This window comes from Haliaeetus albicilla, chromosome 6 (genome assembly GCF_947461875.1).
Source record: "Haliaeetus albicilla chromosome 6, bHalAlb1.1, whole genome shotgun sequence".
Taxonomy (NCBI): domain Eukaryota; kingdom Metazoa; phylum Chordata; class Aves; order Accipitriformes; family Accipitridae; genus Haliaeetus; species Haliaeetus albicilla.
The window spans coordinates 7,379,000-7,404,449 of NC_091488.1; the positions used below are offsets into that span (position 1 = coordinate 7,379,000).

At 40.1% G+C, this 25,450-nt stretch overlaps 1 long non-coding RNA gene across 1 annotated transcript in view; it reads right to left on the reverse strand.

Moving 5' to 3' along the window:
• Positions 1 to 799: 799 nt before the first annotated feature.
• The window catches only part of LOC138685573 (uncharacterized), a 104,239-nt gene continuing 79,588 nt past the window's right edge, over positions 800 to 25,450 (reverse strand). Inside the window, exon 3 of the long non-coding RNA XR_011324867.1 lies at positions 800 to 1,045. This is a non-coding gene — a long non-coding RNA (uncharacterized lncRNA). The remainder of the gene's footprint in view (positions 1,046 to 25,450) is intronic.

Sequence of the window (25,450 nt, forward strand, 5' to 3'; positions counted from 1 at the left end):
TTCATTTTGCTTCTAAGTTAGGTTAAAGTGTAGTCTAAAAGCTATTGCATCTCCTGCCTTCCTTGTTAAAAAATTTATGAGAACTATATTTCACCATCTATCAGTGTGTCTCTTCATCTAGCCAGATGACGGGAAGCTCGGTACATGGGAACTTGTCTCCGTTTCTTCCCTCTGTCTTTTTCACCGCTCAGAAAACACGGTATAGGTGTTAGGGAAGTGTGAAGCATGTGCGGCTGGCTTTCACGGACACGGTGAAACCTTGACACTTCTAAAAGTTATTAAGCCTTCAGTCAACAGGTAAAAGTATTTTATTCTGCTGGTTCGTAAAACGTGAATACTCCACTAACAAGGGACAGTGCTAGCGCAGTATATATACCCTTACTGGGGCCATTATTTATGACTGCTCTTTATATATGTTGTCTCAGAGCTGTCAGTTATGGAAATGCAGACTGGAAAAGTATATGGTAACGATGGTTTCAGTGTGACAATACTAGCCATGTTTTGTCAGAATACATCAAATCCCTCATCTTTAAAAGAAAATAATGCAGTTCCTTTCCTGTCACTAGATGAGTAACCAGAAGGTATTCACGATTCGATGAAATTAGAAACATTATTCTCTTCCAGTTAATGTGTTAAATTAATGAGCTCATGAATACATAACTGTCTTTAAATCATGAACAGAAGTAACTAGTTAAAAAAGAACCACATTTCATGCCTACATGTTATGAGAAGCTGATCTGTAGGTATAGCTCTGTACTTCTACGTGTAGTAAATGTGCCCACGTATATAAGAAAAGTTTTGATTTCTGCCTTTGATAAAAGGTGACAGTAAAATTGGTCTGATTCAGCTGGAATTGCAACCTTCTCCTGAACACGGCGGTCTCAGGCATGTTCACTCCCTTACTCATTCGAGAAGGTTCGCACAGGAGCTTGTGACTGCGGCTGATCAAAGAGGCGGCATCTGACCGAAATATGGTGTGAGTTTCTGAATGCTCTGGACTGAAACATCTCGCTCCGAATCAGGGATGCTTTCAGCGTGTACGCCACTGTCAGTAGAGAAAAGACATGGGTACCATACAGGGAGGGAGAGAGGAGAATCAAACGAGGAATCTGCCTGGGTCTCAAAATCTCTGAATTCACAGCTGAGTGAGACAACTTGATGAACAGCAAGTGTTTGGGAGGCCAGGAGTGACGATCATCACCCCCCATGGCTTCACAGCACTGCACCCACCGGTCCGATGTCCCGCCATAAAGAAATGGTCGGTTTGCATCACGGCACCTATGGCTGCGATGCAGCCTGCTCGTTTCTCACCCGGAGTAGCTATGGGGGTTGCTCGCGGGTGATATGGAAGCAGTTGGGCTTATTGCAAATAGAGATTACAGGAGGAATCAGGGTACTGGAACCAGCGCTTAGGCAGATGGCTCGGACAAAGCAGAGTGAAGAGAAGCGGGAGGGACGACCCTCCCGAAAGCCGTCTGGTGGTGTTGTGTACAGAGAAGGGACAACCACACACTGAATATGGGGACAGCGGAGCCTCATGCCAGCCCCTCATTCCCCCCCCCATGTCGTCCTCTGGGGATGCTGTGCCTCAGAGCCTGTTGGAGAAGTCCCACATGGAATTTGGTCATCCCTCTGAGCTGGAGCCACGGAGCTAGACCCAGCCCAAACAGGATTAGACATAGCAATTGCAATGCCAGCAACTGTTCTTTATGTGCCTATCTACCAGGGAAGAAATTTGGGAGGATGGGGTGGGAGGCTGATGCAGATATTCCTATTCTAGTCTCTGCATGGGTTTTCAAAGCAAATGTATTTAAGCAACTAAATTTCAAGTGGGGTATATGTTCAGCAATTTGTAAAGCTAACCGTCTTCATTGGAGACAAATAAAACACTGCAAGTAATTTAGCAGGTAAACTTGACCAGGAACTTTGCTTTTGGTTTTCTTTTTTTTTTTTTGGATCAGAATACATGAGGTGACAGGATTGATTTAATCTAATTTGCATTTGGTAAAAATGTCAAAGCTGTCAAAGTATATTGATTTGTCATTTTTCTGAACAGGAAAAATTTTGGATTATTTCAAAATCAAATCATCTTTTATTTCAAAGCTTATTTATAGTGAGAATTAAATCAATTCAGAGAAAATATGACTGAGAGATCCATATACTTCAAATGAGTAGACATCTACTGATCTTGTTGTATGATACTGTTTCACCATCTCTGGTCTAGAGAGAAAAATCAGTTGATAAGCACGATATACTAAGTCACAGGCAAAGATGGAAACAGAATCTACATTTATTAATTTTAGTAGGTCACCCCTCAGTCCCTTGCATCCTCCTCACTCATCCTACAAATAGGTCTACACCTCTGCTTGGGTCTATGCTAGATAAGCATAAACCACTTTCTAACATAAGTAAAAAATCTAAATTAGAAATTCACTGACTCCAGATTTCATAAATCTAGTACCGAAAGCAGTGTTTTTCCAAACCCAGACGTCTGTACTGGCATTGGTGTCCTGGGGTTTGCTCAAGTTCTCTGCATGGTTGCTAATTCTTATGAAGTGCAAAAATATATCTAAGGCATAAAAATCTGAATTTTAAGACTCCTAGTATGACTTATGTAAAGTAAGTGAAAAATGATTCATGACTATGCCTTAATGTAATCTCCCCAAAAGAAAAGCAAAGCTCTGTTCACTGATTCCCTGAATCACCGCCTGCGTGCTTAGGCTTAGTAGCTTGGTGTTCAGCGCCTGTGGACATAGAGATAACGTTCTTTCAACCCTCCAAACATGTTATGTCAGGTCGCATCATGTCGTATGGGAATTGACTTAATGGGATGTGACACCGTGTAACCCAGCACCGTGCTTGGCCTTGAGAGCGGAGAAGGGCGTTGAAGGGGCTCTCAGCCGCACCCATGGTGACTTGAATCCCTGGCTCTGGGGACAATACCGGGCTCCAATGTGACATCAATTTTAAGCAGGTTTCCCTATTCATATCATGTTGTTCTGATGGAAATCAATGGCACCGCCTCAAGCTGGTGATGAGTATTTGCTCCTTACGAGCTTGGCCACATCATCTTCTCTGTTGCAGAAACCGAAGAATACAGGGAAGCATCGCTTGACATCTGCAACGAAACATACTGGGCACAGCATTTCACTGCTCACTGAAGCAGCTCTACTGGAACCCAATGCAGACAACTAAAGGTTCAGCCTTGAAAGTAGTAGCACCTTGCTTGCATTAAAACTGACATAATTACTGTTTTAGCAAGTTGCATATGATGTTTGTAAGACTCATGGCTTGACTTCAGGGATTTGAAGCAGTACATTAATTGTGTTGCTACTGCGCTATTAACTCCTACTCTTCCCTAGTACGTACCCGAGCGTTTTACCAAGCTCTGCTGGAGAAGGGCTGAGCTAGAAGTCCATCACAAGTGCATCAAACAACCTTTCTTGTCAGATAGCAATTACCCAAATGCAAATCTGGCAATTGTTTGGCAGACTGCTAGAAGCGAGGTTCACTGTCCTCCTCTCCTCATTCCTCCTCCCTTTTTTTTTTTTTTTTCCTTTTTTATATTTTGCTTGTAATGTTGAACTGTGCAGCGTCAGCTTTGCGGTTGCTACTTTTCTCGACTTCCCTTTTCACTCCTGACCCTTCCACAAGGGAGCCAGAAAGAGACGCCGTATTCCTCCGAAAACTGTCCTTTCACTTGGATTACCAGAATTAGAGAAGCTTCATAAAGGCTCAGATGCTGACACATCACTACGGATTTAACAGCACTGACAAAAGACACTCTCTCACCAGTCACCGTGGTCACCCCCCTCACCGAGAAAATCAGGGATTATAAAGCTGCCATCAGCCTGCCAAATTAGGAACGCATGGCTCTCCCAGTGAAGCGAGGCTAGTGCATTTGTAGACGGTACATCTCCTGCTGCCTGAATAGGGACGCTTATCCATGTGTGCTGATTACATAAATGTAAACGGTATCTTTTCCAATCTGTTTCCTCACACATGGCTGCCCAGAAACCTTCAAATTAAGGCTACTATCCAGTTTCATAGGTGAAATACCGCAACTGATGGTAACACAGTTAGCTCCAAAGAGGAAAGAAAAAACATCCGTCCATGGATAATCTTGTTAGTTTACCACATTCTAACTAATAATAATGTATGATAATAATAACATCTAAATAATAAAATAAAATAAAAATAATGTTGTTCTTAAAAATAAAGACATTTAACTGTTTTCTGTTTCTAGTGGATAATTCTCTGTGTAAATACAGTCTTTTTTTTTCAAGACTCCATTCCTATGTGCCTAACAAACTGTTGACGTTTGTGTTCAAAATTACTTACTGAAACTATTTTCAGTGATTAGGGCAATTTATCTTAAGCTAACTGTGCTCATGCAAACCCTGAATGAGCTGACTGATACAAGAGAGTGATATAAGAGGACTGGCATCTAGGAAACCTGATTAATAATCAGGGTTGGCATTTTACATTCTATCCTATTAAAGACAGCAAATCCTAGTTAAGGAGATGGAGACCCTTTGTGTCAGTTAGGGTATGACAAAGGAATAAAAGAAGCAAAAGTTTGGCAGAAATTGAAGCTTTCAGTTGGCTACCAAATACTGTTGCATGTCTTACTATCCCTGCTCAGACAGACATCTATTGGACTTGGGTCCTCTGTGTGTCAGCAAGTGATTCTCTCCCAGGGATCCAGATGGGTCAAACGTAACTGCTTCTAAATTTATGTAGGCTAAATCATTTGCAGAAAACTTCTTCCTCACGCTGTGGACTATGTAGTATGAAAATACGTCATTGTGATTCTTTGGAGCCTTAAAGCTTAAAGCTCTCATGTAAGTGGAGGTTTCTGGGACAAGGTCTTTAGAAAGAGGTAAGGTTTCAGCAATGAGCCAGGAGCCAGAAGCGACTGAGCTCTAGTGCTGTCTCCGCTGCCTTTCCAGCCATCCTCAATCCGCAACCACATTTTCAAAAGAAACCATTGATTTATGTTGCTGCTATGTCCTCAGGTTCAGCTTGAAGCCCTGTATGTATTTGTTCAGTCAAGCACTCAAAATTGGTGGCCCCTCCTGAACATTTTGGCTCCAGCCTCCTTACAGCTCAGGTTTCCCTGCCTGTTAACCCAGGGTGACACATAGGCATCTGACTTAAAGTTTGCAAGAATTATTTCACTAGAACTCGTAAAGTGCTTTGAAGTTCAGGCTTGTGTCTACAGTCACCTGGTTTGATTGCTTTGTTCTCTTATCCTGCCTTAAAATTCATTTTCCCAATGAAGTAAATCTCTTCATCAGGCCTTCTCGCAGTTAAAAAAAATACACACAGACAGAAGGTGGGAAAGGCTCCCAAGGCCCATATGTTATACAGCATGTTTCTTGCATAAATATGTCATGGGTATTTTAGTAACCTGCTGCCTTCTGGCGTGAGATGTATTCAGCTTCCCATTGTTTGCACAGACAGTCGGAGCAGGGGAGGGGGAGGATGAAAATCCACAGAGGAAAGTCTGATACTCCTCTGTCTTGTCGGGTCGTGTTCATTTTGGGGAAAAAAACAATCATTCTTCGATTTGCACATGTGCTTAATAGTACGCATCACAGTCTTATAGCAAGTCATATATGAGTATATGGCTTTCTGCAAAGCTAAGAAACAAAGCAGAACAAAAGCTAGTATTGTGGCAGTTCAAATAGGAGAATCTACTCATGCTCCTCTCGGTCTTTACTATGTGCTCTATTTGTATGCTAAAGAGGAGACCGAATTTAAATTCACAGCTTTTCTCTTTTTCTTTAAAATGGGCTTTCTGAAAACATGAACATCTGAGGAGGTAAACATTATTTACAGCTTTGATTTATAATGGTTAACCATCATCTAATCAAGGAATGTGAATTTGTTGTCTGTTTGGTTACCTCCAACACTTGTAAGTCCTTATTTATCAGCAGAAACCACACACTTTTAATTTAGTGTGTTAATTTATAGATCCTGCTCAAATCTTATTTAACAGACTGATTTATAAACATTAGACAAAATGATCCAAATGATAAGTGTTAACTTTGCCATCAGATTTATGCATTCCAACTAAGAACATGGCTGTATTTCTTTGGTTGGTTTACAAATGATAACATTAATTAGTTCTCTAGCTGTCTGATTAGAAAATATCTTCTATCCTGGCCATTAAGTTCTGATTTATCTTTTTGACGTATAACTATGTCTCATAATTTGTTTCCACAGAGTTCTGATTTATTAATGCAATGTGCTAAATTTTAAAACATAAATTTCAAAAGCTCTGAAATAGATGTAAAAAAAAATTCTGATGAAAAATAATGCTTGGGAGCATAAAATAGACTTTTTTCACAATTTCGCTTGAAGCTTAGGGAAACTGCTGAGGAAGTTTGCCAGGAAAGTTTTCCTCTTTTATTCTTTCTGCATAAAAAGTCTCTGGATTTTAAAGCACTGGCAACTGCTAGAGACAGACACGTAGTTCCAGTGTTACAAGCACTGATGTTCCAGCATTTGATCTGACTGAACTGAGACAATTAGAGGCTACTGGGCTCAACTTAGGGAACTGGGACACAGTTTGGTTTCAATATGCCAGCACCTCCAGTGTTTTCCTTCTTTGGAAGAATAGCCAAAGTATTTTTTGACTTAGCAGGAGTTGTATATTCTTTCCCCAAACACCTGCTGCAGGATTTATGTTTATCAGCACCGTGCTTTCACCTACTGAGTGTTGAGTTACTGCCTTCTGGCAAGGACATTTGCTGCTCTAGGGATCCTGGGCAGGGCTGGAGAGCACTGGGCAGGGATTAGCCCAGCAGAATAGCGACCTTCTAAGGGCCCCTGTGCTCAGCAAGAGGGATTTTATGGTTCTCATAAATATTACACAAAATCCAGCTGATCCTTTTTGTTTATTTTTTTTCCAGGATTCCTCTTCCTTTTTTGACCTGCTGCACCTTTTGGGTAGTTTCCCACCAAGCATTATGTTCTAGAAAGGCTTCTTCTTTTGAAATAAGCCTACAGCCAGCCATTGGCAGAAAAAAAAAAAAAAGAGGGCTGATTCTCTCTGTATTCTGCTAGGGCCAAAACCTGATTCCATTAAAATAAACAGATTTTTGCCATTGATTTTGCTGTGCTTGAACTCTGGATGTTAAAGAAGCAGAAGCAACAAATATAGGCAGAGGCTGCAGTCATTCTTGAAAATCTGTACACCACCAGTGACTAAAGAATCAAGCAGAAAGATTTTGGTTTGTTTTGGGTAACTTTACAGATATACCACAGAAAAAATGCTGCACTGCCTGTCCAGGTACTTACACGGGATACATTTTATAACTACTAAATAAGCTTTACCTCCCTGTGATACTATTTCAGTGACACTAGGACTCAAATGGCACTGAAAACCTGTATGTTGCTAAGATCAGTAAAAAGGATCTGCAAAATAGCATTGCAAAAAGTCTAATCACTCTCAAATTTACACCCCTCTTAAAGCCTCAGCATCTAAGTATAATGCATTTCATGGTTTATTTCATTAAAATACTTACTAGATGAATTTTTGCATTATAATATTACAATTCTGAAAGTGAACCTTTCCCTGGAATCAATGCAGGATCCATGTCTCTCCATTTGTGTTTGTATAAAACCCTTCAGCTTGATTAGAGGATTTTGGGAGCCACTAAGACCACAGAGAATTTGGAAAGCATCTCTTATTGCTAATGAAATTTCTTATTATAAAAGGCTGCTTCCATTCACGTGCAACCTGGACAAAGTTCAGAAATTAACCCTCAAACATTTCAAGTTGGTGGTCAGTCTGAAGAGCTTGGGAAGTATTTTGCTTAAAGCAGCCCAGCCATTTTTTTATTTGAAGCTACAGAAAAATGCTGTTCTGCACTTTATAATTCTGCATTTAAAAATTCTTCCTAAAATTCTAACTTTTAAGAAGATCTGGAGTTCCTATGCTTTTGCTTTTCACATTTGGCAGAGGATGGATGGTGCTCTTTTGTGCATCTGGTATGTGCCTAGATAGAAAATTTTAATGGAAATATTAATATAGAGATAAATGTATAAAAACATAACTCCCCATACATGACTAATAGAGACTTGTTTGGCTTTGCTACTCCGTATAATGAGAAGCTAGCATTAAGTCAAGTAGTAGGACAAATTAGTAAGGTCCCAGTTCCATGCTTAAATAATTTTGCAGTCTCTTATGCTTGAGCTAGCACATTTAGACTAATTTGGGGTTTCTGTGGGTTTCTCTATGCTGCTAAATAAAAGAAAAAAGAGGAGAAAAGCTGAGTACTGCAACCCACTCCTCCAAACCGACCACCCAAACAAGGATATAAAATTTGATAGATTGCTCATTCCAAGAACTGATCCAAAAAGATCGCATTGAGCAGGTGATTACACTGTTTAGTCTTGTTCACCTAAAAAAGTTGTCTAACATCTCTTCAGACTTTGTGTCCTAAATATATCCTATATATCCCTTTGTCATGCCCTACAGCATGCAACATATATCCTCCATTTCACGCTATAAAAGCAACTCTGATGAGCTGCCAAAGAGCCCAATTCCTTGCAAATATTTGGGCTGCAAAAAAACCTCCACACAAAATAACCATTTTGGTTTGGGACCACATGAGTCTCACAGGAGAGACTTGGGGCCTCATGCTAGACCAAACACCCAAACTATCTGCTCTAGCGCGACCTGGTCTTAAACTTTGTGGCCAAAAGACAGTCCGTGCTAATTGGGCCTTGGGAGCCAGAAATCAGTCCCTGGTCCTCTTTAATTAGCAGTGTAGACATGGTCAAGATGGGTTGTGCAGTATCAGACACCTCCTTAGGATCCAGTAGCTGAATCCCCATCCTCAGTGGATAGGCATGTGTCTCCCACGCTCTCTGGCTGTCAGAGTACCCTTGTTCCACAGGCAGAGCATGAGTGGTCTCCTTCCACCCCACACCCAAGGCGAGGAAGGTGCTGTGACTGTAATGGCTTGCAATGTATACTCTGGAGAAGGGCTGACAGGACTCAGAGTCAGGATCTTCTCTTTTTGATGTTTATTGGCAATGGCATCACCCGACGATGCTCGGGCAAGATGTACAAAAAGACAACCACGCGAAGGCAAGAATGGCAGAGGAAGGAAGGCAAGAAGAGGAAGATCTGCTACCAATCAGAGGATTCTGCCGGATCCCTGCCTACCACTGATCAGAAATTGGAGCAAGGAGACCAGTGAAGGACTGCTGCTTGGAGAGGATCCAGTAGGAAAAGAGAGAAAAATGAGCAAATTGGTTCTGGAATCGGGGTAGCTGGTAGTTATTTCAACTAAGCCAGTCATCCAGGTCCTTTATAGTCACTGTCAAGAAATAAGACACTAGCAAAGCACAATCCTTCTCAACCTAAAATAGGCATCTAAAATAGGTCAAACGTGTACCCTCCCACACTTGATTACGGAAGGCGCTTAGAAGACCAGGTTAGACATAGACATTTGCGTTGCAGAATCTGAAGTTAGGTGAGGTGAATCCCACCTGTGTGGACTACGAAGGAGATTCTTCAGGACTCAGATCAGGGAAAGATCACCCATGACAGCTTAGAAAGGGTGAGTTGGGACAGGAACAAATTTAGGGAGAATAGGGAGAGTCTCTGTCCCCTGGAATACATCCCTCACTGTCGAGACAGGACCAGAAGTTGAGAGTCCTGAGTCTCACCCTTCCTTTGCTGTCCAATAAACGCCTATGGAAAGCACTGGCAAAGCTGTTGCAGGCTCACACCAATACTGCTGCTGACAGCGGTAACTACTCCATTAGCTTAAGTGACACATTCAGCTGTTTTAATGATTCCCAATCTGCTGCTGACCTATGCAAATATCAATGTGAATCCACAAGATGAAAATAGTTTTGAAAAACAAGGCACCAAGTGAATTGCACACATGCACAGAAATACATTAAAGAACATTATTCATCTCCACAAGCTTAATAACGTTCTTTTAATGTTGTTTGTGTGCACAGTAATGGTTTAAATTTCTCTGGCTCTTGAGCATGGAATTATAAGTATCCAAAATAACATTGGGATTTCAATGAAAATCTATCACATAAAAAAAAATATAATGGGATTCAAATCCAAAAACTGAACAGAGCTGCAAAATTCATTATTAGCAACTTTGTAATGCTGCTGCACAACATTATAAACTGCTTCCTTCCTCCCGACCCAACATCTCTGCCCCCGTGTCCAGATTGTTTTATCGAGAATCATGTACTGCACTCCAATCCTTCAATATTATCCATGTATTCATTAAGGTAACTGTCTTTGCCTGCAAAACCTACTAAATTTTATTTGTCCTCAGCCTCGTTTAGGCAAACTCCTTAGTGACAAAATTGTCTCAAAGTCCAATGTATGTAAGCACAGCGGCTGACTGTCATCCTTCTCCAATGCTAATGGATCTTTTAATTCCTTTGTTAACCCTTTGAAAATGCCAAGTAAAGATTTACAATCTCCCTGTCCCTGCAGGGCCTCTGAAAAGGAAACCATCCAGATGGCAAAATGCAGTTCTGCAGTAACCCTCTCCCACAACTGCCAAATGCAGGAATGTGCTAAAGGCACTGAATGCTCAGCACAAAAAATTTCACAAGTCATTAGCAATGCCACATCAAAATAATAAAGAACAAAACCCAAACTGAAACCCAGCAGGCTGCAATCCCAGGGGTTAGCTGGCAGCAGCCTAGATGAGAATTTGATGTCATGATTTGCACAGATAATGTTTCTTGACCACTATTTTGCACTACAAAAAATGTTACAAGCCTAAATGTACAAAAAAGTTGCAAAAAATTATTGGCTCAGTCAGCTTTTGAGGATGCAGCTGCTGAAGAGCTTAGAACTCCCTTGGTATCTTTTCAAGAATTAGAAGCCAAATTATTAGATATCTTTTTTTTTTCCCCAAAGAGAGAGTACAGCTGATTTTGCCACCCTAATTTTTACATTACTCTTTCCTGAAAGAATGCTGGGGGAGTGTGAAACTGATTTTAAACTCCTTTTGGCAAAAAGAAGCAGCAACTGAGCTCTGGGAAATCTAAAATTCTTTCCCCTAGAACTCCTCACTACAGGCTGACCTTTTCTGTATTCAGCACTGAGGACATCTTGCTATCTACTGGTTACCCACAACAAACTTGTTTTTTCCAGCTTTCCAGATTTTCTGAAAGGAGAGAAATGAGTACATTTTAAAGCAAGCCAAATTATTTACTGCCAGATTATTTACATTAACTACTTGTGCTTCTCATCCATGCACAAACTTCAGTTTTCTGAACTTGTTTGGTATTGAAGGTGACTCAACAAATGCATTCTGCAAACGTATTTCAGCAAGTGGGAAGCTCTTCAGCTGCTCAGTACAACTATTGCTTGAAGAATGCACCCATTTATAATTTGATTTTTCCCACTAAAGGGTTAGTGGCCCGCTCACAAGTCACTGTGCCTGATGTTTGAGTGATTACAGGGTTGACAGCTACCCTTGACTCATCTGAGCCACTGCATGCAGACAGCTGATTAGCACAGGGCCACGTACCTGCATGTCTCCTCCTACCCCTTTATTTATTATTTATTTGATTTGTGAGGTAGCAGCCTTCACTGGCTAACCAACAAAACTTCTTTTGAGCACGAGATGAAGTCACCGGTGGCACTGAAATGTTTCTCTGACAAATTGTAAAACGCTAGTTGCGTATTGGAGTTCGTATTCACGTGTTGTTCCCCCGCTTCCTCAGAGGATTGCCTGGGGAAAGCAGAGCGCTCCAGCGGGTCCTTCAGCGTGAGCCAACAGGAGGTTTGTGGCGTTATGGGAATTTGTATGGCACTTAACTACTGTGAGGTGAGGATACTGTCACTGTCTTCCCCTTCTCCTGCTTCCCTCCCCGGCTCTTTCTCTCCTCCTCTCCCCGCTTGCTGCCTTCCTCCATCCCCGACTCCCCCTCTCGCTCTCCTGACCCATTCCCAGCATCCCAACCATCCTTCCCTAGCAGGCTTTCCCCCTGCTCTTGCACCTCCCGTCATGTATAGCCGACATCCTACACACTCGTGGGAACAATAAATGGACACCCTGCGGACCCCATCTCCTGCCTTCTGAGGACTGGCTCTACTGTTTTGCATTAAAAGAAAAAAAAATCTTCTCCGGTCCTGTTCACTGACAGGAGTTTAGTGGCATAGCAATACCATGAGCAGAAGCCAGCTCCTGTCTCATTCTGGAAAATGTGGACTCAGGTTCCTGGGCATTTGGCTATATGATTCCAGTCATCACAGGTTTTATGATAAACTTAATTATATAGGCCAATTTGTAACGGAATTCTTTGTAGGAGCATCTGATATGAATTTATCTCCATGATGAAAAAAGGAGTAATTCTTACATTGCACTGTGAAAATCAGCTTCTCACAACTTCCTCCAAAGCCCTCTTTCTGTGCAAAAGCTGGCATTTGATTGCTGTCTGCAGTTTCACAGGTGCCTCCTTGGGGAACTCCTAAATTACCCTAATATTTTGGCAGGCATGACTAGGACATCCTTGAGGTAGGGTTTTAATTAGGTCACATAATAGGACCAATAGTAGATTATACAACAGGAAGGCTGCACCTTTTTATGTAGAGGTATGTGATCATAACATTGGAGTCAAGACTGTCATTTCCATTATAAATCTTATTTATGTTGAGGGTTGCTATCTGGGTTGCAAATATTTTCTTCAGACTAAAATCTGACTGACAAACCCATAACTTGGGAGCAAATATTTACACTGTATGGAAAAAACCTGCAGTTTGGTGCTTTGGCGTTTCATGCGTTGCATTCGGAGACAAAATAAAATCAGCCTCCATTTAAAAAAACAAACAATAAACACGCACCACAGCCAAACAGTGATCTGAAATGATGTCTCTCCGGGGAAGCCAAGAAAGATATTCATAAAGGCTAACATTAGCCTTGGGAAGGAGGTCTGCTGTGTTCCCTTTATGGCCTAAAGTAATGAAGGCTCCTCCACAGGGCGATTTGGAGCAAGAGACTAACTTTAGGTGCTTTAAATCTAGCCCCTTGCAGGAATCTGCCCCTCCGCTGTCTGTAGGCATGCGCTTGCAGGCTGCAGAGGGTCTTTCTGAATATGCCTCTTAATGTTCTAATAACGCCCTAATGAAAGAGAGCATCCAGGGTTGGAAGAATTAAGCCATTGCAGCAGTTACAAGGGGTTTAGGAACCGACAACAACAGCAAAAATCACCCTTTTTTCTCCCTCTGGTTCGGGTGTGAGCTGAGCACGTCTCACACAACACTTGCCATGCTCTCGCTCCCCGTAGCATCAGGCTATGAGGACTTGCCAGGGTATTGATCTTCAAACAGCCGTTTTCAGTAACGAGCCGAGCATTTGGGGGAGAGGGAATATATCCCAAACTTAATGGTGTCTACCGGCTTGCCTGCCTATAAAATCTGAAATGACAATAAGGTGACTCACTGTTTGGTATTCTTAAGGGCAGAGCAGGATCCCAGAGGACCGGAGCTTATCATGACTGCACACACTGAGGTCCTTTTGAGGAAATGCCCTGAAAGCTCTTTATAAGCTTTCTTACGGAGTGTAACTAGCATTAATTCACAGGGATGTTTTGTTCAGGAGAGGTATCTATTCAAGGAACTCTGTACTTCAGAGGCGGGAGCAGACTAAGCTTCCTTCAAAGCATTCCGCTGGGCTGTAGAAGGTAACAGCAGGACTTGTGACACACGTGCATTTTCAGTTCCAGCCTCATAATTGTAGGAAAGGACTTACTTTTAATTCTTTGAAGCTAAAGCAGAACAGAACCCAACCCATGTTTTTTCCAGCTTCAAGGTACTTAAGAGCTTCCTCTTTTTCATGTACTGTTTTTGTTTCTGAAACCATCAATTCTCCCTTAGCCCTAAGCCGCTGATGCTTTATGCTTTGATTGTAAATTAAGTGACACTCATCAAATTATTTTGACTGGTTGATCAAAATTTCATTTCCCTGAGTCCTGAAGTCTTTTCCTGACATTAAATTGCATATAAAACCGATTCTCATATCCTTCATTTTCAGATACGGTTTACACAGACAGTTTTAGGTTAATACAGACAGTAAACAAATGCAACAAATAATGAGATCTTAAACCATTTCATGAGATTACTGTTCCACTAACAAGGCAGAACAGAAGTCTTCCACAGCACCAACAAGTAAAGCTGAAAGATGTAATCAAACATTGTGGACTATAATTGAGGATTTGGGCAAAACAGGATTAACGCATATTTGCCTGGTGACTTGTAGAGTGAATTACAGCTGCTCTAAGGGAACTACTCCAAACTGGTGACGGGGGGAATCTCTAGACCCATGGAGAGCTGTAGGATTTCAGGATGCCTTAGGTACATTGAAAGTGTGAAATGCCAAGTATAAGCAGAATTCATGCGATTCTTTTTTTCTCTGTAGCTTTAGCATATCTCCAGTGAGAGGATGCCAATAGTACTAGGTCATGCAGAAGAAGAGCTGTCCTGGATCAGACCCAAGGTCACTCTCAGCACTGTTTCCAACAATGTACATACAGATTTCTAGGAAACAAAAAGCATATTTTGATACCTTCCCTGTGTAGTCTCCCAATTTCCAACAGTTTGCAACTAAGAGATGTTTTTTTTAAGCCAGATGTGGATTTTAATTGCTCAGTATGGCTTGAGGAGTTGCCTAGACTTCTTGAGTGAGTTTAAATATTTAGGGTTTTTTGGTAGCAAGGCCACAGGTATGGTTACAAATTGTACAGAGATCTACAGGTGTGAGAAAAAACTTAGTTGCTCAACTTGGATCTTATGCATTGTCTTATGGATGCATTCACATCCCTTCATTGACCACATAATAAACTGATGCCCCAAACTAACTTTGGCACCTAGAGTTAAATGCGTAAAAATAAGTTAAAGTGTGAGTACCCTTTTTGTGTGAAAATAAAACTAGGTTTTTAATTTACTTGCCTTTGAGGTTGGGTGGGAAGGGAGAAGATTCGGAAGATAATGGAAGATACCAAGAATAATTTCTCAGAGTTATTGTGTACTAACAACATGTGAAGTGCTCTTCACAATGTGTCCAAAGGCCTAGAGAGCAGCTCACCCAACCCAAGCTTAATTAGCAGCAATGATGTCCATCCCTGGCTGGACTTTCAGCATTTGGGCTCAGCAGTTCACCTCTGCCTGGATGTTGCTTACCACCATGAAATTTTTGGCCTAGCAGTATAGCCACAAGTCAAATCCTTTGCTGGAATCAGTATTTCAGCACAAGCTTCTCCTAACAGTTTCTTTGGAGGTGACGGGGGAAGAGATTAGCTTTGTTGTTTGTAAAGACTGAAGACATTTGAAGAGTTGACATTATTGCCTGGAGTTATTGGTTTTACAAGACACTGTGAAGAAATCTTATTAATTTTTATATTTTACCTTTTATATTTTATGATGAAGTGTGAATTTAGAGCTGTATTTGTAGGAACACTGAATTTGCAAACATACTTTGCAAATATACTTAAGCTCTAATAATTACAGAACTTGATCCTTCTCAATCTGTTTTTTCAGTAAAATCCACTGAATCCCTAAATATAAATTTAGAAGCACTCCTTAATTTTATTTTCAAGTAAAAAAAAAAAAATATATATACATTTCTACTGTACCTAAAAAAGAAAGGAGCATGCACCACACCTAAATGCAATCTTGTTGAAATGAAATCGATTCCACAAACCACTTTTAGATCTTTCCTTTAGTTTGTGGATTTAAATTGCTTCTAAAATCTCATTAGCCAAACCTCTGCAAGGAAAGATTCTAACTTGGCTATGACAAAAGGAGGCTGTTCCCGACCCATATACACCCTTCACATTCATTTTCACACCTCATGCTGCAGAGATAAAAATACTCTATTTTTGGCAGACATGATCTGAACATTGTGATGACCTTAAACTTAGGGACAGCTTTAAAAATCAGAACATAGAGCAGCAATTTTACATTAAAGTATATGAACCATAAAATTATGGATGCAAATGATTTATTTAGGATGACTGTTGAATTTTCAGGGATTCCCATATGTGGATTAACTCTACTTGTATGTTTCTTATCTTGAAGATTTCTCATGTGGCTTCTTTCCTACACATTTCAAAGTTGATTTCTGACTTTTTAACTAGTTCAGTGTATTAAAATTATGTGAAAATACACATAAATCTTGCACTTATAAAATGATTATGTCCTCATTCTAATTGTAGAAGGCAGAAGCCTCAAAATCCAATACGCATTTATCTTCTGTACATGTACCCAGTAATATATATTTATGAACTATTGCAGAAACTCTCTGTAGAAGGACAAATATTTTCTGTTTGTTGTTTGGTTTGGTTTTTTTTAAGAAATATTTGCCATGTGAAAGTGGCAACTTTAAAATATAAGTAATTTGGTAGATTCCAATCAGATTCAAACCAAATCTCTGCTTTTGTTATTAATTTCTTATTTTGCTTCTATTGGATTTGTCTGTCTACACAGACAGTCACAATATCTTTCCTGATAGTTCCTTGCCTTAGATATTTATTCCTGTATTGACATGATTTAAAATTGCTGAAGGACAACCAGATGCCTTATGCCTAGATGGAGTAAATCTACAAACCTTAAATCTGACAGATTATCATCATGTCTTTTTAAAAATCCCGCATGATTTACACTTGCAGCTGTACATCAACAAGAAAAAAGTGTGGTGACTATTTAGCTTTAGAATAACAGTACTGGATTATAAGTGTGTGATTTCTAATAACTTGTTTTTCCTAACATGACCCTGGACCTTCCCATACATGTATTAAAAGTTCTTTGCTTATAATGATAGTTTACCCTGGTTTCATATAATTAAAAAGTTTTAAATAATAATAGAATATAAGGAGGTGTATTTGGGGTGAGATACCAAGAACTGAAGCAAAGGCAGAAGAGTTCTGTCTATGGTCTATGTATGAGTAGCATAAATCAGAACTGAAATGAATATTTCCTGAATAATTTCATAAAGTATTTTTAGACTTTAAAATATTGCTTCGATAAATGAATGCAGCTCACTATAGGTGTGCACCAAGAAAAATGTTCCATTCATCTGCTCTTTCATCTTTTCTATCCAGGGTTCACAGACTCCTGTACGTTTCATATACCAGGTCCACATAGCGTTTGGACATACATTAACTCAATCTTTTCTGCCAGCATCTCTTGGGTTAGTGCTGGGCTCCGTCTTCCCGTTCTCCCCTGGGAGCTGCTAACCTGAGCTCTCTGCTGACATTTCTGGTACACGGGGTCAACGCAGACCTCGGCTGTCAAGTTCTGCCTTGTCCTTCCTTGAATATTCCCTTCCAGAATGGAGCCGTGGACACCAAGTTTTCTTAAGAACTCTGGTCCTAGCCCTTCCTACAGGATTTCTAATCCTACTGCAAAGTCAGATCCTACCTCTGACCTAAGAAATAGTCAAAGGCAAATCTGTCTTAGATATTATTCTTGATGAACTAGCAACAAGAGATGATGAGTCCCCCAATACCACCTCAAAAACAAAGGTGGCTTCACATAGCAAAAGCAGCGGTAATGGATTACATTTCAAAGCGGCATGATTCTGTACATGAGAATTTTAGAACTGGAGGAAGTTTTAAAAGTTGCCAGAGTGATTTTTGGCATGGGGATCAGGGGTCAAAATCCTCTAATGCTGAAAATCCCTAGGCTTTCAAAGAGGTACAACCTCTCTGAAATTAATTAAATCAGAATATTATAGTAATAATAACTAATTCAGAATAATATAGCAAAAATTCACAGTTCTGGAAAAGAAGGATTCAAGGAAGGAGGGAACAATGGTGAACAAGAGGATGGTGGGGGCTTGCGAGGGATGTTTTCTCTGTCCCCTGTACCTACCCAAGAACTGAATCCTGAACATGTGCCCTCATGAAGCCATGTGGCTCTGGTACCAGAAGTGGTGAGGGACAAGTCACTGGGAAATATGTAGGACTGGTCAAATGATGACCAGGCCTAACAGAGTTCTCTAGGAATCCTGCAGGTTATTGTACTAATCTGAGTATGGGAGGGGGTGGTCTGAGCCCAAGAAGAAAGAGCCGTAACACAACTCTACGAGTAGCAGAAATCAGATTAAATGTGAAAAATTATAATATAGGTGGGGAAAAAAATTGTCAGAAACAGTCAAAATAGTTTCCCTAAGTACTAGCTGAAGACCTAAATGTTTAAAACGTAGTGAGATAAAATATATACATCAAAATAGACATTGGTTTTCTATAGTCTCTCGCAGGTTCCTTCTGCTGGGGACTTCTATCGTTCTGATCCTTCCTTCTCTTCCTCTTCTTCTATCCTTAATCACACTGCACACCCTCGCTCTCCATTTGAATGCCTCCCAGTGAACACTAAGCAGCACCACCAGCACCTGTCACATTGTGTTTCTTTTACCTTCTTTTCCAGAAGGGGAAGATCTCTTGCAATTTAAGCCTTTGCCATCTAAAACTAATGATTTGTAACATTCTTATTTTTTCCTAGGCTTGAAAATATAAAACAGGAAGGATGTTGTTTTTTCTCATTTTACATAAACACATGCATATTTATGAGGACAAAAGTGAACAAAAGGACAAATAGATGAGAAAATATAAGAAGAAGGAAAAATTGTTATATTACACTGACATATGCTTTCTGCAGCCATACTATTAGCAATTGCCATAATAAAGGTCTCTCTGCCTGTATACAGGCCTTTCTCTGGCAGATGTAAAAGCATGAAAACCCTCAGAGATCAGAAGCAGGGTTTACAGGGTGACGTCCCAAATGAAGAACTAGTTTCAGATTTCTGAAATGGGGATTTTCTTACTTTAGGACTTTCAGATCTCTGTAGCCATTTGATTTAAGTCATATCGATGGTCCCACATTTTCTTTTCACCAGCTAAGTGAGATTTTCTTCTGATATAACATTCAGAGAAGCCCATTTTAACTGCGTATATAGAATCTCTTTTGCAATTGAAAAATGTGCTAATGTGCAGAGGATGCATTATTCATATCACGCCTGCTGTAATTTACATACCTCAGGAAAAAGTATTCACATTCTGGGTTTTCATTTGTTGCAGAGACAATACTGATAATGTTCACTAGAGTTGTGTGACTGTCTTAAAGTACAGTTGTTGGTCACCATGGAAATTTAGTGTAACTAAATAATCTTAGCATACAATTCACATTCCTTTATACATTAGTATAATATTCCTTATACTTAGCAGCAATATTTCCTGAGCACTTTGGCAAATGGTGCAGTAATGGTATTCACTTATTCAGAAAGAGCAAAAGGGTGTACTTTTAAGCAGGTACTGTGGACTTCATACATATTTTCCTAATGGATCAAAGTTTCGTAGGTTGCAAGCAAAAGAATATTGGTCTTCCATCTCCTTAATAATGAATTCTGCAAACTAAATCTGAAATTTGAAATTCAAGATGAGTTTTTCTAGCTTTGAATTTGACAAATTGTGCCACGAGAACTTAATAAAGTTTTTCGCAAGAACTTCAAGACAATACAGCTCTGTAGCTATAATGTAGTTCCATTAGAAATGAAAAATTACAAGACTCAATTTTTATCTTTTACAGTAAGTAAAAGCCAAACAGAGATTCAAACCCAGCGAATGAAAAATTGCTATCACAAACTGACAAGGAAACCAAGAGAAAATACTTTCAGGCCAGAAATCATCTTCCATCTCTTCTGTAACCATATAAATAAATTCCAAAGGAGAAAGCGATCTACCCTCAAAACCTGGCATAGCTCTTCCTGCTCCCTCTCTTTTAATTAGTGGAGAGAGCAATACTGCCTTTGGGGCTCAAAGAACTATACAGGAAGATACTGGGACTCATGAGAAGAGTTTACTATAATATATTCCTGACCCAAAAACTTACTATGCTGTCAGAGATCCTGTTGCTGTTTCTCTGTTTCCAGTGCTGAGGTAGCTCTAAAATGCTTAAATAGACAAGGGCATGCATAGCCTTTATCTCTGTAGGCTTAGCTCAAGGCACAGAGGACGGGCTCCTTGCATTCCTCTGTTGCATCCCACAAGAAACCTCCAGGTCTGCCCATTTCCCTGGAAGTTGGTAGCAACGTTTCTGCTGTCTCAGAGGCGTGGATCCGCTGCTGCTGCCCACATTGTAGGGCTCTGCCTCTCCTTACGCGCAGCCGCCTGCCTCCCCTCTCAAGAGGGGTGTCGTTCCTTTCTGCCCCTTACATGGCACTGACAGAGCCACGCATTCTCCCTCAAGATATGTTTATTAAATAGGGCTCTCTGACTGCTCCTACCGCTTATCAGCAGCTCTGTGGCTTCCACTTTTCTTCTCTGTTCATGGCAGGCTTCCTCACCCTTCCCTTCCATGCCCCTCTTTCCCCATTTCACTTCCCTGCGCCTCTTCTGTGCATCAGCCTACTTCTGATATTCTGGAGTCCGATTTTGGACTCTCCATTTAGCTATATTTTCTCAAGAAGAAGTATGAAACAGTGAAGACCTGAACTCAATTGCTTTGTGAATTCAAACCAAACCCAAAAATCTGGCCCGCAAGCTGCATATCTGCCACCCGAGTTACCGCTGACGCTTGCTGAACAGTTCTTTGTTGTCTTTTTTATTCTATAGGACCTCAGAAACAATCTGGTCACCATCAATCAAATGCACTTTAAATGCAGATTTTGCTGTTTTGCTTTGGAAACACAACTAGTACCTTTAATCCTATTTGAGGCTTATCTCTGTTGCCTGTATCCCCCGCTGTATTTGATCAGGTCGATGTGATCTGAGCGCTCTGTTTCCTGATACTATTCTGGGTTCAATAGATTCTCTTTTGCCAGGAGTTGTAAGTATGAATCCAGATGTTCCCTGCTTAGAAGCTAATGTTTTTTAGCATGCATTGTTTCAGGCAGTAATACTTTAAAAAGTCAAGAGTAACATGTTCTCCTTCAAAGACCTTTAAACAAGAACTCATCTAAGTCAGAAATGCTTCAGCTAAACCACCTGGCCCCCGCTCACTTGCACAGTTTTTCTTATCCATGAAGTTTTTAAGGTATCATTTATGTCATTTAAGGGCGTGCAAAGATCAGGTGTGGAGTGCTGTCGCTTAATGAAAGTTGACGATGAAGACAACGGATACAGACTGTTCTTGTAGCTTCCTATGGTTGCACAGCTTTGCAGGGAAGGAGCCCTTAGTCAGAAAGCAGGTACCTTTCATTTACTGGTTAGCCAATTCCAGGTTCTTCTTCAGTTTAGGAGATGAGCAAGCTACTAAGCAAAACAAACTGCAAATTCAATTCTATGCGTACTAACAAATTTTAATATTAAGGCCTTATATCTAGCGCTTGCTAGACTTGTAGTCTGACAGTATGTAGAACTGTCTCTCATGGTCTATTAATCTGGCATAAAGAATGACAGATACTTGTGAGTCCTTTTCAGTTCCTACTTCATTTAGTGGAAAAACTATCACAGATTAAATGGTAGAAAATATAGGCCTGATGTTAGTTTCATCCACTGTATCACAGAAAAGCTAATTGCAATAGGGTCTTCATGTTCTGCACCAGTGACAGGAATTTCTAATGTGCTTTGGTGAGTTTTGTAAATTAGTGGGAAAGGCTGATTTATTTTAAGTATACTGTATTACAAAAGTAGTTTGTTTATTTTACAGCTGTGTTTAAGGAACAGTCAAAACCAGAAGCAATAACAAAACAACTAGTGCAACTGTAAGAGATAAGAAAGAGCTATATATACATCACCCATGTTATGGTGGAATCATCTGTATGGAATCCTCTGATTAGTCATGCTGCTAAGCTGCCTCCTTCCCCAGCACAGGGCTGTACAGTCTACTAATGAACTATTTAAAGCTAACACCTAAAAAGCATTCATAGAACCTTTTAATGAACCCACTCAGACTACATTTTTCCAGTTATCTTGACAGGTGCCTTGAGTTTAAGCAACTTACACTATGTAATACTATAAAGGAAATGTGCTGTAGCATATCCTGTAGGACTAACAATCTCAGTGTGATCAGCCTTCCCTAAACACACTGCTGGCAAATATATGGTTATTAGGAAAGCAGAGCTTTCACATTAAAGAGAAGCATCCAGATTTTCACATTAGAGAAGATGATCTAGGAAATTCTATTGCAATGAACAAATATTGCTCCCATTGATACAATCAAGTTCCTCCCTGGTGCAATCATGTTATTGCAGTTTTACACCTGTGTAACCAAACTCAGAATTGGTCTATTTGTCTTCTCCAGACTAATATTCATACAAACAGCACTACACCCCTCTATGAAGCTGTGATATTCATAATAATTTTAGTAAACACTCACTACATTGAATCATACAAATCCTTTAGAAAGTACTGTTTTCAACTTAATTTTACAGGTAATTCTTGTGTCACTGAAGAGCAGTTTTTCCTCTAATCATATCAACTCATTATCATAAAACTGGTGAGCCAATGGAGAATCTATATGGTCAATTGTTTCTGGTATTTCCACACCATGCTTTTCCCACTGTCCATTCAAGATCATGAGTGATACTTTCGGTACAACCCCTAAATGTTTTCAAGCAACTTTAAAATGAGGGTTTAAAAGTGATTGCCCTAAAGCCCTGCATATGCAGTAGAGATATGGTGAATATCATGCAAGCAGTTTTTATTGACACTGTAATGGCAAATATAGGAAAGGAAACTGAAAGGAAAATAAATCATAGAATGGGAACGTGAATTTATTTCTCAAATTATCTAAAAGTTCTGCCCTAAAGAGGCCTTGGAAGTCTTGAGAATTTGGGGTTAAATTATGGGAAATATGGAAAGGCTGCGGTACATCTCTTGTATCTTAAATCCATTGGCAGCTTCTATATGGTCTTTCTGATCCACTGTAGGTAGTAGTTCCTATCTCACAGGTAAGCTAGTACAGACCTCACCAGATACTGATGTGGACTTTAGCAGCAACAGATTAATCTCAGGGGACAGTCCCTTTTCTGCATTGTTAGCACCTACTGTTAATGGTCCTACTACCCTACTTTCAATGTCCTACTGTTTCAATGTTTCAATGTTAGAGCAGAGTTATGAATAGACATGCTACACCTGTAGGATAAGCATACCCATTGTGTCTGATCTTAACATAATCCAGTTTTGAAGTAAAAACATTTGCATAGCAGGGACTTCAGTTTCTTCAGGTTCTGCAATTTTCTGGTGGTAGGAAAGCTTTTCCCTCTACAAATGATGAAAAGAGTGGTAGCGGTGGAAAGGTTTGTTTCTGATCACCTCTACCAGCATCCATTTGTCTTGTTTTCTTGGCAGAAAGTTATCAAATCATTATTTCACGAGTTCCTGAAAAAAACTTTGTATCATACTGAAAGGATTCCTGTGGACCCAAGCATTCTTTCAGAATGAAATATTCACTATGATAAATGTTTCTGCAACAAAATAATAATGACTTGCAATGTACTGCAGTACCTAATGCTTTAGGTGCCTTATCTCTTTGATTCGTCTGAAATCAGTCACTGAACTAACCACTATTAATTTATATTGTATCCATGTGGATGTCATATGCAATCTCATGAGTCTTCTATTGTAACTCAGCAGTAATTTAACTAATCATTAGAAAGAGTATCTTAGCCTAGTGAAATAATTTAATATTCATCATAATAATACTAATCATAATGGATTCATGTGCTATTACTGCCACTGTCATATGCATTGCTACAAAAATTCCATTATAATTTCGTTATAATGTAACATTATAATAAATGATCACTAGTACGGGGGTGAGATGGTATTGTAAATTTGTAGAGACACTGTGTTTTCATGCAGTACCTTTGTACCCTGAAAAAGCAGTATAGAAGTGCTTGTTTTCAGAGAGGACCTGCAGAGAAGTGGCTAACAAGCAGCACCTATAGGTAAACTTTTTAATAAAATAGGGGATCTATTACATTGAGATTAAATTTGAGAAAAACAAGTTTTGCATTTGTTTGATTTTTTCTAAAGGAGAAATAGAGTGTTTGGAGGAATCATTAATTGATTATTCAGAAAAGGCTTGGTTCTCATGTCAAGTCATTCAGCAATTTTTAGGTCCATATTGTAGCAAGTAACTGTAGCCCTGATAGCTGTCGCTCAATGAAGTCTTATCTGCTCAAATTGTAAAAAATTATCTCTGCTCTGAGTCCTGATCTGTGAACCTATGTTTTGGTTTAATCAACTTGTCTCCTTTTTATGTTTTCATCATTTGTAAAGGTCTCCTTCATTTTGTTCTCAACACCAAAATGACTTTGACGCTTAGTTTTGTACTTACACATATGAAAGTACAACCTGTTGCCACCTGAGTCCTTCTATTCAGGCCTGAACAGCTGTGGTCTCATCATAGATGACAAGGATTTGAAAACAAAATCCAATAACTCACAGGTGAGCCACTGGAAAGTGTTACTCACTGGTTAAAACATGTACAATTCTAAGCCAAACAATTCAAAACATTGCTTGCCAATGTTTATGAAAAGATTAATAAACAGAAAGTCACAAATGAGTAAGTGCAAATAAAGTATGGTGGGAATCTGCCTGACACAGAAAGCAGAGTGCCGTGATCCACTTCATTTTTGGCATCATGCCTGTTGCAGTATCATGGCATGTGTCGCTCGATCCTCTGCCATGGGATATTAACTTTCCATTCCTCCTGACTGATCTTACTACCCTCTGTCCTCTCTATTTCTTTATACTTAACCATTTCTCGGTTTATTCTCCTCCACTTCCTCCTGTTCCCTGAAAGTATCTCATTTCTATCTTGGCTATTAACTCCCTTTCTTCTCCTCCTCCTCCTCCTCTCTAGTAGCTCATTTTTCTTTCTCCATTTATCCCCCTTCATCACTGTCTTACAGAAGTAGCTACGCTCTTTCTTATTTTTGAGAATATGCCACCTCAGAAAACCGGGGAGAGATCAGGGCTGTGATATTTCTCATTTTCTTCTTCACTGATTGCAGAGGGGTTGAAGTTGCTGAGAACGAGGATTCCTTTAGCTGGAACTCAGACAGGCAGCTGTCATGACTGCTGGGATCCTGCAGGGAAGGATTTCAGTGCTTTAACTGACAGCTCCAGCTACCGTGCCAGCACAAGTGAGCAGAGGTCATATTGGGAGGAAAAAGACAGAATTTTACTCTTGTCGCTGAAACTCTTATTAGCCAGCCTGGTTATCAGTGCAGGCAGACACCCGCGCAGGTGGTGATGGAGAGACACACTGTGTAGCACAGGCAATGGACTTTTAGGGAGAGCTGGCTGCTGCGTCGCTCTGCTTCTTTACGTCAACTATTATAAGCAAGGAAAAATGTGTCTCAAGGCTGTAACGAAGCAGGAGGAAGGGCAGAGATGGCCATCTCCCAGTGGCTGTCTGCTGGCCAAGAGCCTGAACTTCAGGTTGAAGATTGTGAGGCTGAGTTATGGGAGACCCTGCTGGTACATGGGAGGAGAG